Source organism: Notamacropus eugenii, chromosome 6 (genome assembly GCF_028372415.1).
Source record: "Notamacropus eugenii isolate mMacEug1 chromosome 6, mMacEug1.pri_v2, whole genome shotgun sequence".
In the NCBI taxonomy this organism is placed as follows: domain Eukaryota; kingdom Metazoa; phylum Chordata; class Mammalia; order Diprotodontia; family Macropodidae; genus Notamacropus; species Notamacropus eugenii.
In genome coordinates, this window is record NC_092877.1 from 243,225,673 (window position 1) to 243,236,538 (window position 10,866).

Below are 10,866 nucleotides of genomic sequence, written 5' to 3' on the forward strand. Positions count from 1 at the left end.
CTCGCCCTTCTTTGATTTTGCTATATTTTAAAGTACAAGAGCTCAGTGACCTTGGTGATGTAATTGAGATGTAAGATTTTTCATAAAATGATCTAATAGCATATATATGTTATACTTCATAAACAGTTAACAGTCCATAACACACTATTAAAAAATAAAGCATTACTAAGAATAAGTTAACAGCTTTCTTACATTTCATATGTTCTTCTGTACAGAATACTGCCAAATTAATGATCTGAGTGGAGCTCACTGATTAAAATTTGTTGTTTAGCCATTCTTTATATGTTCAGCTGGCTTAAGATGTTATGGTTAAATTTTTGATATTCTAATCACAAGTGTATACTCTTCTTTTTCAAGTTTGAAGGTATTCAGCACTATAAAACATCAGAATTGGATCAACAATGTTAATTTGAAAGAAAGTGTTATACAGAAAACTCAAATTATGTTTCCTCAGATATCCCTAGACACTAGGGAGAACATTCTCCAAAATTCTCTTATTCTGAAAGGTACATCACAGAAAATAAACAGGTATTTCATTAGAGGTTGAAATATTCTTTTGAAAAACAACAGAAGAAGAATTGTTTCAATGTATAAACAAGGAAAAAGATTCAAAGAGGTTAAGAGTAATTCTAATGTGTGTCAGGAATCTGGTAGGTGGAAGTAGGATAAAGTGGAAAGAAGAACCTTTAAACACTTGGAGATAAGTTATCAGATAAAGGGCATTTTCTCAAGGTTAAGGGAGCTGCATATTTAAGGAGAAAATGACTGTTTATCTTCTAAGCATTTACATTGTGAATCCCTAGATGGAGTCAGAGGAGAATTTATCCAGGAAAGATCAGAGGAAAAAGAAACAAGTGATGATGGTTGATGATCTCCACTGAGGGATGATGAGGCAGCTCTTTGTCTACCTGAGGGAAAAAAAATAAAAAAAAAAAACTATAGAGATCTATCCTAAACTCTGAAAATATACTCACTATGCAGGACAACATATTTAGAGTTCAAAGGGGCCTTAGACATCATGGAATACAAGCTCCTCATTTTATAGATGAGCAAACTGAGGCAGTGAGGAATTAATTACTTTCTCATTGTGTAACAACTGATAAATATCTTAAATAATATTTGAATTCAGGTTTTCCTAACTACAAGTCCATCCTTTACCTAGAGAACCACCTCACTGACTCAAATCTTGCGGAACTTCATAATTGTTTTATATTTCACATGTGTATGCATGATGTACCTGGAAACAAATATGACTTCCATAAGAACTGAGAAAATCTAGCTTAAGATTATATAGTTTGATGTAAGAAACTGAAAATCTTAAGAATAAAAATGCTATTTTCATCACTGCTGTCAATAGAAAACAAGGAAATTAGAAGGGCAGGATTGGGGAAATGAGCAACTAGTTAAGAATATTGTACTTGAATATGAGTTTTGTTTATTTAATACTAATAGTAAATAGTAATAGCATGCTTGATGAAGAATGGAATACATTCAAAAAGGATGAGTAAGAATGTATGTCTAGAGTTTTATAAAAGTAATCAAAAGGGATTTAAAGTAAAAAGGAAAGGAGATTGAAAAGTTGCTTAAGAATATTAATGAATGAATAAGGCAATTAATAAGCACTTATCATATGCAAAGCATTGTGCTAAGTGCTGGGGATACAAAGAGAAAAGTAAGGCAGCTTGTGAAAAGAGCTCACCTTCATTATAATGGAAATATCACAAAATGGAAGGTTTCAGCTTGAAATCAAGATGGAAAGTTCCCATGACCCTTTCCACAGCAAAACAGATGACAATTTCTTGTTTAAATGTGAGTTCCACTAGTACCATGACCACATTTTCTGTTGTTGAAGGACTTTGGTGGCAAGAATTTCATTATTTAGTTTTTCAATAGATGTGGCTGTGGCACCTGTAGGAAATGTTGCCATGTTGTATCACCTGAGGTGTTGTCTTCTAGGATGTTGGGTATGAAAACTGGCATAGAATAACTGTTTTCCGCAAGGGTCTTGGGTGCAACATCCTGGTCTATGTTCATCAAAGTCTGAGGGGAGATGGTATTCAAAGTGGTAGAAAAGGTTTGAATTGCTCGATACATGCTATTTCCTGTCTCTCCTCAAGTTGTCTTGCTGTTTTGTATCCAATAAATTAGATAATATTGAATGAGAATTTTTCTGGTTTTGTTTTATATATATATATATATATATATATATATATATATATATATATATATATATATATATTTTAATTTGGAGTCTATAGACCTCCAAGGTGTCTGTGGAGAGTTATTAAGGGCTCCATGAACTTAGAAAGAAAAAAAAATGTTTTCATTTTAACCTGTAGCTGAAATTTAAATTTTCTTTCAATTTCATTAAAAAGATATATTCTGGGAAGGACTCCATATGCTTTTCTAAACTGCATATTGATACAAAGTACAAAAAATATCAAGAATTCCTGAGTATAATAATATCAGGATTGTGAAGATATTCAAAGGAGACAAATAATAAAAGGAGCCAGAAATTAAATTTATAGTTACAGAAATCTACATACAAATGCACAAAGTATTGGTAAAAATCAAGGTGAACTAGTGATCTTATTTCAAGGAAGCAAAACATGTGAGTAGATCTAAACTAGGAAAGTGTTTGCTTCTTTCTTTAAAAACAAAACAAACAAGCAAACAAACAAAAACAAAGTACATGGAAATGGTAGGAAAAGTCACAATGGATATATGTGTGAGAAAATCTTAGAACCAAAGAACAGAAGTATGCTAAAGGGCATTTAAACCTCAATGATGTGTTAAACAAAAGCACTACTGTCCTCAGACCAGATAAGATAAAAATAGGAACTAGCTCATGGGTTTGAGAAATAGTACAAGACTGGAATGGACCTTTGACAAAATACTGATAAGGTAATGAAATTATCCTAATATTGGCAAGAGGTTTCCTTTTGCCAAAAGGAGAGCAGGTAATAAAGTCTTCATGCCACATAAAGCTCAATTCAAAAACTGCAGGTAGTTAGTCTTGAAAAAAACAAGGAAAGAAGACCATAACAACAGCATTCACTTTTTCAGTATGAATAAAGAAGCCAGTGGAGTTTTAATGGAGGCTGAAACAGAGCCATCAAGTCACCTATCTGAAAGGCTGCCATGCGAAGGATATATTAGAATTGTTCTATTCAATTCTTGAAAGCAGAGCTAGGAGCAATAGGTGGAAGTTACAAGGAGGAAGATTTACACATTACAAAAGGAAAAAACAACAACAAATTCCTAACATTGGGTTATTTAAAAACAGAATGAGTTGCTGAAAGATGTAGTTTATTTGCCTTCATGAGAGGTCTTCAGACAAAACTAAAACTGGACCACCATTTAATTGGGAAAAAAATTACTGTTTTGGAACTCTTTGAAATTCCTCCCAGTGATGAAGATGTTTTGCCTGAACTAGACTTTGAAACAAAATAGCAGCTTCTATAGGTAAAGCTAAGAGGATAGTCAATTTTATACATGGGGGAAGATGTGAATAGGTGTAATGAGGCAAGAGTTGGCTGACTTTAAGGAATGCTAAATACTCCAATTTGGTTGGAATGTAGGGTACATGAAAGGTAGTTATGTGAAATAATACTGAGAATGTTTAGCCTGGAAAAGAGAAGACTTATCAGAGGCATGGTAGATGTCTTTAAGTTTTTGAAAGACTATGATGGGGAAGGGGGATTAAATTTTTTCTGCTTGACAAAATTTGAAAAATGGGTGGAGACTAAAGAGAGACAGATTTGGCTGGACTTCATATAAGTGATAACTTCCTTACGATTAAATTTGTCCCAAAATGCCAATAATAGGTTCCTCCTTATGAGACTCTGATAAGAATTCTCGGTCAGGGACAAATAGAGCTAGGTGATCTCTGAGGCTCTTAATAAATTTGAAGCTCTCATGCTTTCATAAAGAAAACAAGTAAATTGAAGCAGGGAGGATTTTGGAGACCATTTATGACATCAGACCTATGAATTCCGATTACTTTGACTGGAGACCAGTGGCAGGATCATTAGCAGGTTATCTACATGAGATATTGATGAGCACCTGAACTAGGTAGAATGGTAACAATACGAGGAATAGGATAGAAAATAAATTTAGAACTATAGACTGAGAATTGGAACGGACCTTAGGGCCATCTAGTCCAACAATCTCATTTTACAAATCTTTCTCTATAAACAGAGATCAAAACACAAAGTTATTTGTGGTCATACAGCAGAAAGTGGCAACACTTGTTTTCAAAACAGGTCTTTTGCCTCCAGATCCAGACATCTTTCTATCACACAACTGTTTTTCCCATAAGAAGAGAAAATAGATAAGGTAAATATTTCTGGGATGAAATCATTAATTCATTGCATCTGATTGGTTGTGACATAAAGGTAATGGCAAAAGCAAATATGCTCTTAGGTAAAAGGACTGGGAAAATTATGATTCTATGAATAAGTGTATTTAGGAGTATAGATAGTGTTTTCATTTTTTGTTGGTGGTGAGGGAGAGGGGCATAATAAATCCAATTATGGATATGTAGCTTTATACTCAGGTAGAGAACCTCGGGAAATGATAGGATTAGTTATCATAGGATTTAAAGCTGTCTGGCAATTTTCAATAAGCAATTCAATATTAAACCCACTCCTTTATATCACTTCAACAACATTAAGGACATTGTTGTTGAGTCTCTTTTCAGTTGTGTCCAACTGTCCATGATCTTATTTGGAGGTTGTTGTTTTATTTTGTTGTTGTTTTTTGGGGAGGACAAAGATAGTGCAGTGATTTGCCATTTCCTGTTCTTGCTTACTTTACAGATGAGGTTACAAGGAAAACGGGAATAAATGACCTGCCCAGGGTTACAAGACTAGTAAGTGTTTGAGGGTCACATGTGAACACTGAAAGATTAGTCTTCCTTACTCCAGGCCTGGCACTCTATCCACTGCAACACCAAGTGTATCACCCAGGCAATATTCACAGCCCTGTGGATGTCTATGAATATGCTGACGTAGTTAAGAATTGCAAAGCATAAAACACTCTCCATATAGATGGTAGAAGAAAAACATTTATTCAAACCAGAAAGTCAAATCCATCACAGTAACCAAGAAGACAATACACATTAGCACTAACGCAGACGAAAGCATCCCAAGTCCTGCCTGTCCCCCTTCCTCCACTCCTCCAGGCCTTCCCAAAAGCAAACACTCACAAGCCTTGCTGTGCCTGCTGGCCTGTGTCCTCTCTCCTCCACCCCAGCTACTCTCACTAACTTCCTCCTAGTTTGGCTCCACCCTTCCTATTCCACCCTTTCACTAAGCTCCTCCCACTACTTGGGCTTCCCATTTGACTTAGGCTTCCAGGTGATTTAAGCAGGTCACATGGACCTATTGATGAAGAGGGAAGATCTTCCCATTTAAATTACCATTGCATTCAACCCCAAGAGCTTTTGTATTCATTACATAGGAATTGGGGCAACTGGTATCAACAAAAATGTAACAGGGATAACAGAAAATAAGCATATAAAACAATATCTTAGGCAACTGATATCAACAAAACTTTACAACAATATAAGAGGGATCATACTAAATGAGCACATAAAACAACATCTTAGGATGGGGCTTGAGGACCCCATCATCCCCACTTTGTATGAATGGGGCCTAAAATCTTAGGATAAGGGACAAAGTTGTCTTCTTCCACAGCGACTTCCCTCTGAAATTGAACATAGAGCTACCTCTGCCCCAGGAGATCCCATTTGAGAGGTCAGTTCTTTAGTTGGCATCTGGAGCTTAGTCCATGCCAGGTCCACAGATGACACATCACAGTTGTGGACAAGATGTGACATCTGGCTTAAGCAATCAGGCATCTGCAGGTGGAGGGTACTAAGCCTGCAGGAAACAAATCTAGTAAACAAGTTTAACAGACAAAAAGCTGAAAAGAAACAAGGAGACAATAACCAGAAGCAAGGAAGATAAAGGGTCAGTCCTGCATCTGGAGTCCATGAACCCACTATCATAGCCTCATTCATGGTAGAATATATGAGTCAAGGGTGCAATTTGATAATCATCTTAACCTGAACAAACAATAGTTATGGTATTATCTTTCCCTTGTACTATAATTTCTCCAGCCTTTGGAACATTGTCTGGCTTCAGTTTTGCCCATAGTTTAGCTCTCAAATTTAATCTATCAGTAGAACCCAATCCTTCAGTTCCTCTGCTTGTTATTTCAGAAAGAGGATCCGTTTTCACAAGAAAGTATGTTTCACAAGGAATAATAATCATTTCAACTATTCTATCAGTTTTACAAAACTGTATGGTTTCGTCACCTAAATTTTGGAATGTCAATAATTTCTCCTTGATAATTAGAATCTATCACTCCAGCCAATACATATATTCCTTGAGCTGCTATTCCTGATTTAGATAATATCTGTTCAAAATGATTTTAGGGATCCTCATACTTATTCCATTAGAGATTGTCCTTATTTCTTTTCTGTCCAACCAAAATTCTTCTAAACAATGTAAATCATATCCCACCAAACCAAGTGTCCCTGGATACTGTGCTGGGACATTTGGTCTTATAGTCCAATACTCAACATTTGGGATCTTATGTGTTTGTTGTTTTCTATTTTGCAGATTTGGGGTCATCATTCTGACTAGAGGTGTACTTCCTCCCAATAGTTCATTATTCAAAATATGTAAAGAAATGAAAAAATTATCTTTCTAATGTTGATAAGAATTATTAGACCCTAACTTCCTTAACTATATTTCCATAGTCCATTCATTTTTTCAATTATCCCAGAATCCTTTGGATAATATGGAATATTATATATCCATTCTATGTTGTTCAATACACAATGTCTCTTAATTTCATTACCTTAGAAATGGGACCCATTGTCACATTGAATCTGTATTGGCGTTCCATAATTTAGACTCTGGGTATCTAGAGTTTTACAGGTGTTTTGCTGGGTCACATTCTTATGGGGACAAGCCACTAGTACAGCTGAATAGGTGTCAAACACAAGTACATGTAAATTTTCATCCTTTATCTTGGGATAGAGGTCCAACGTAATCTATTTGCCAGATTTGGGATGGTACTTTTCCCCTTGCTATCTCTCCAGTTACTACCTGAGGAACAGTTCATTCCTTTTCCAAATGACATATATAACATTCCTCTGCTACTTGTTTTAACAGTAAATGAGAGATAATTATACCTCCCTTTTGTGCCCACTGGTGTGTGGCCTGGACCCCTAAATGGCCAACAGTTTGATGGACCCGTTTTGCTAGTACCAGATCATTAGTTAGTATCAGAGTAGGGACAATATGTTGAGTAGCAATCTTTGATAATCGATCAACCTGTGCATTTTTCTCGTGTTCTGGTGTGGTAAGGGCCACATGAGCATCTACATGAAAAATTGACCAATTAGTAACCAAAGACATGTTCCACACAACTTCCCATAATTATTTGCCCCAGAAATGTTTACCATGAATTTCCCAATTTTGATTTTTTCACATGGATATCCACATAGTTAACCCATTTGCTACCTCCCAAGAATCAGTGAATATATGACACTGTCCTGAAGGTTTTTTTTGATAACTTGATGTACTGCCATCAGTTCAGCATATTGACTGCTTCCACCTTTCCCAGTACTTTACAAAGTCCGTCTACTACATGGAGTATAGGATATCACTTTCCAATGCTTTTGGCTCAGATATTTTGCTGTCCCATCAATAAACTGTGTGTATCCCTTTTGTTCTTTAGTTAATCCATTATATACCTCATTTCATTTTACCAAGGACTACTGTGATAACTGCTGCTTTAGTTTATGGGGGTGTATCATTTCCCTCACTATCTATGTTTTCTATAGATTCATATAAAGCAGAAACTCCACTTTTGCTTGTTGTAAATGTTGTAAATCTATTTTGAATATAGAATTTCCATTTAATTATGCTAGACTCCTGTGCATGTCCAATTCTATGAGAATCTAGGGTACTCATTACCCAGGTCATGATTGAAATTCTAGGGCATAAAGCCAGTTGTTCAGTATCTAGCAAAGCCAAATATACAGCTAAGAATTGCTTTTCAAAAGGGATACATTGAACTCCAAATGAAGGGAGTTTCCTAGGCCAAAACCCTAAGGGTGCATTTTGGCTTTTTTTTCTTTCTGCTATAAAATCCAATTTGTGTATTCATCCTGTACAATCACTTTTAATTTCACCAGGCCACTTTTTGTAGGCCATAAATCTAGTCAATTTTATAGCAGCCTTTGCTTCTTTAAAAGCTTTACTCTGCTCAACTCCCCAATCAAATTCATATTTTTCCTAGTAATTTTACATATGAGACTTCAAAATCTGTCCTAGATGTAGTATGTGATGTTGCCAATATCCCAATAACTCTTTGGGGCCTCTTTCTCATTGGTGGGTATAGGAAAATCCTGAATCTTTTTTTTAGACTTAAAAGAGAATTCCTCACAGCCCCTGATGCCATTGTATACTCCCAAATTTTACAGTTTGAGCTGGCCCTTGAATCTTTGCAGGGCTAATTTCCTAACCTTTACTTTTCATATGCTCAGATAACAGTGTGAAACTCTACTCCACTTCCTTTACACTTTTTCCTTGTATCAAAATATCATTTTTGTAGTGGGTAAGCTGTACATCAGGGAGCTCTAATTCATCCAAATGTTACTGGGGCTACACAGATATCCATGTGGCAAACATATAAAAATATATTGTTGGTCCTGCCAAGTGAAAGCAAATTGATCCCACTTTTTAGAATCCATTGGGATAGTAAAGAAAGAACTGACTAAATCAATAACTGTGTACCAAGTCTCATCATATTTCTGGATTTTCCTATTAAGGTAATGGTATCTAGAACAGAGGCATACAAGGGAGGAGTGACCTTATTCAATTGTCTATAATCCACTGTCATCCTCCATGTCCCATCTGACTTTCAAACTGACCAGGCATGATTATTCCATCAAGTGGTTGTAGGGACTAACACTCCTGCCTCAATATCCTTTATAATGTTGGTAACTAATTTCATCTTTCCCACCTGGTACGTGATATTGCTTTAAAGTCATTCCTTCAGAAGTTTCAAGTGAAAGAATTGGGTTGATGCCTGATACAAAGGCATCACATAGCAATGATGAGTATCTTTAATTATCTGTGTGTGTGTGTGTTCGTCCTTCATTGCTGAAGAAGATCATGCCATCAGAGAAAGAGTGACATGACTTGCACTTGACTTTGTTTTGAGTGAGGGAGGGCTGTGAAGGTCATCAACCTCACTTCTCCTCCAGAGCCATCTGAATTCAGTGACCAGATATTCATCAGAATGACTGAAGATGACCCAGGATGGGGCGATTGGGTTAAGTGACTTGCCCAAGGTCACACAGCTAGTGAGTGTCAAGTGTCTGAGGTGAGATTTTAACTCAGATCCTCCTGACTCCTGCACTGGTGTTCTATCCACTGCATCACCTAGCTGCCCCATCTTTAATTATCTGAATATATGATGAAGCACTTTTTTTGTGAAAAGCAGAACACTATTTTGACTTAATAATGTTCTTTAATGGTCAGAGGAATGAATTTTATCATTTTTCAGTCTTTTCAGTCATGTTGGACTCTTTGTGGTGTCATTTGGGGAGCTTTCCTTGCAAAGAAATTGAAGTGGTTGGTCATTTCTTTCTCCAGCTCATTTTACACATGAGAAAACTGAGGAAAATAGTGTTAATTGACTTGCCCAATGTCACACAGCTAGAATATGTCTGAGGTCAGACTTGAATTCAGGAAGATGAGTCTTCCTGACTCAAGGCCTGGCACTCTATCCACTGTGTGATCTAGTTGCCTGAGGAACAAACATAGGAAAATTCCATTCTAGATCTGATTCTTACCAATGAGGAACAACTCAGTGTTGCAATAGAACTGATAGAAACCATGGGAGTAGGTGATTGCTCTTAGAATTTTGATAAAAGAGAAGAAACCTTGGAGTCTGTTTGGGGAGAAGAGATATTAAAAGTTTAAGGGAAAGGATAGGTAGTAATATTCTTTAGGTTGAGTTATTCCAAGAGGGATAAGAAATTCTGAAAAAAAAAAAAAAGAGAGAAGCAATTTCCGTAATGAAGAAAGGGGTTAATTTGTTCAGGAGACTATTATGGGAACACAAGATTGCTCACAACTTAAATTTGATATAAACAGCTCAGGGAATAATTTAGAGAATACAGTTTAGAATTGACAAAGACATGTGTAGAAAATGAAAAAAAAGTCAGGTAATCGAGTATGAATACAAACATATGATGTGGTCTACAAGAACAATTTCAGAGGTATTGAAGTTCAGAATGAGATGGAGATGATTAAAAAAAATTTAGGGATAATATTGAGGAATTCTCTCAATCAAGAGGAACAAGACATCTTAGGAGAGGCATACATGTCAGCAAGGATCCAGACTGTGGGTCAAAGATAGGCCAAAATGAAAGGCAAGGAATGTTTTAATACTCTAAGGAAACTGATTATGGCAGCTTCAACTTGAAGTCTATAGCTTTCAAAAACTTCTTTTCTTGGAATTCATGTACTCTATTATTCAAAATATCATAGATATTTGTTTATTAAAATTATTCATAATATCATCTTTGTGCCTCCATGAGAATATACCATCTGGTTTATAAATTCAATTTCAATTTCTACTTTTTTTCAAGGCTCAGCTTAACACTTCTTACCTTATGTGAAAAATTTCAAATTCCCTCAGCTACTAATGCCTCCTTCCATAATTACTTGTATATATGGATATGTCTACACATGTTTTCTCCTTTGACTGAATATAAACTGCTTGAGGGCAAAAAAATGTATTTTTTTCTTTGTCTAGTGTTAAGCACATTTCCTG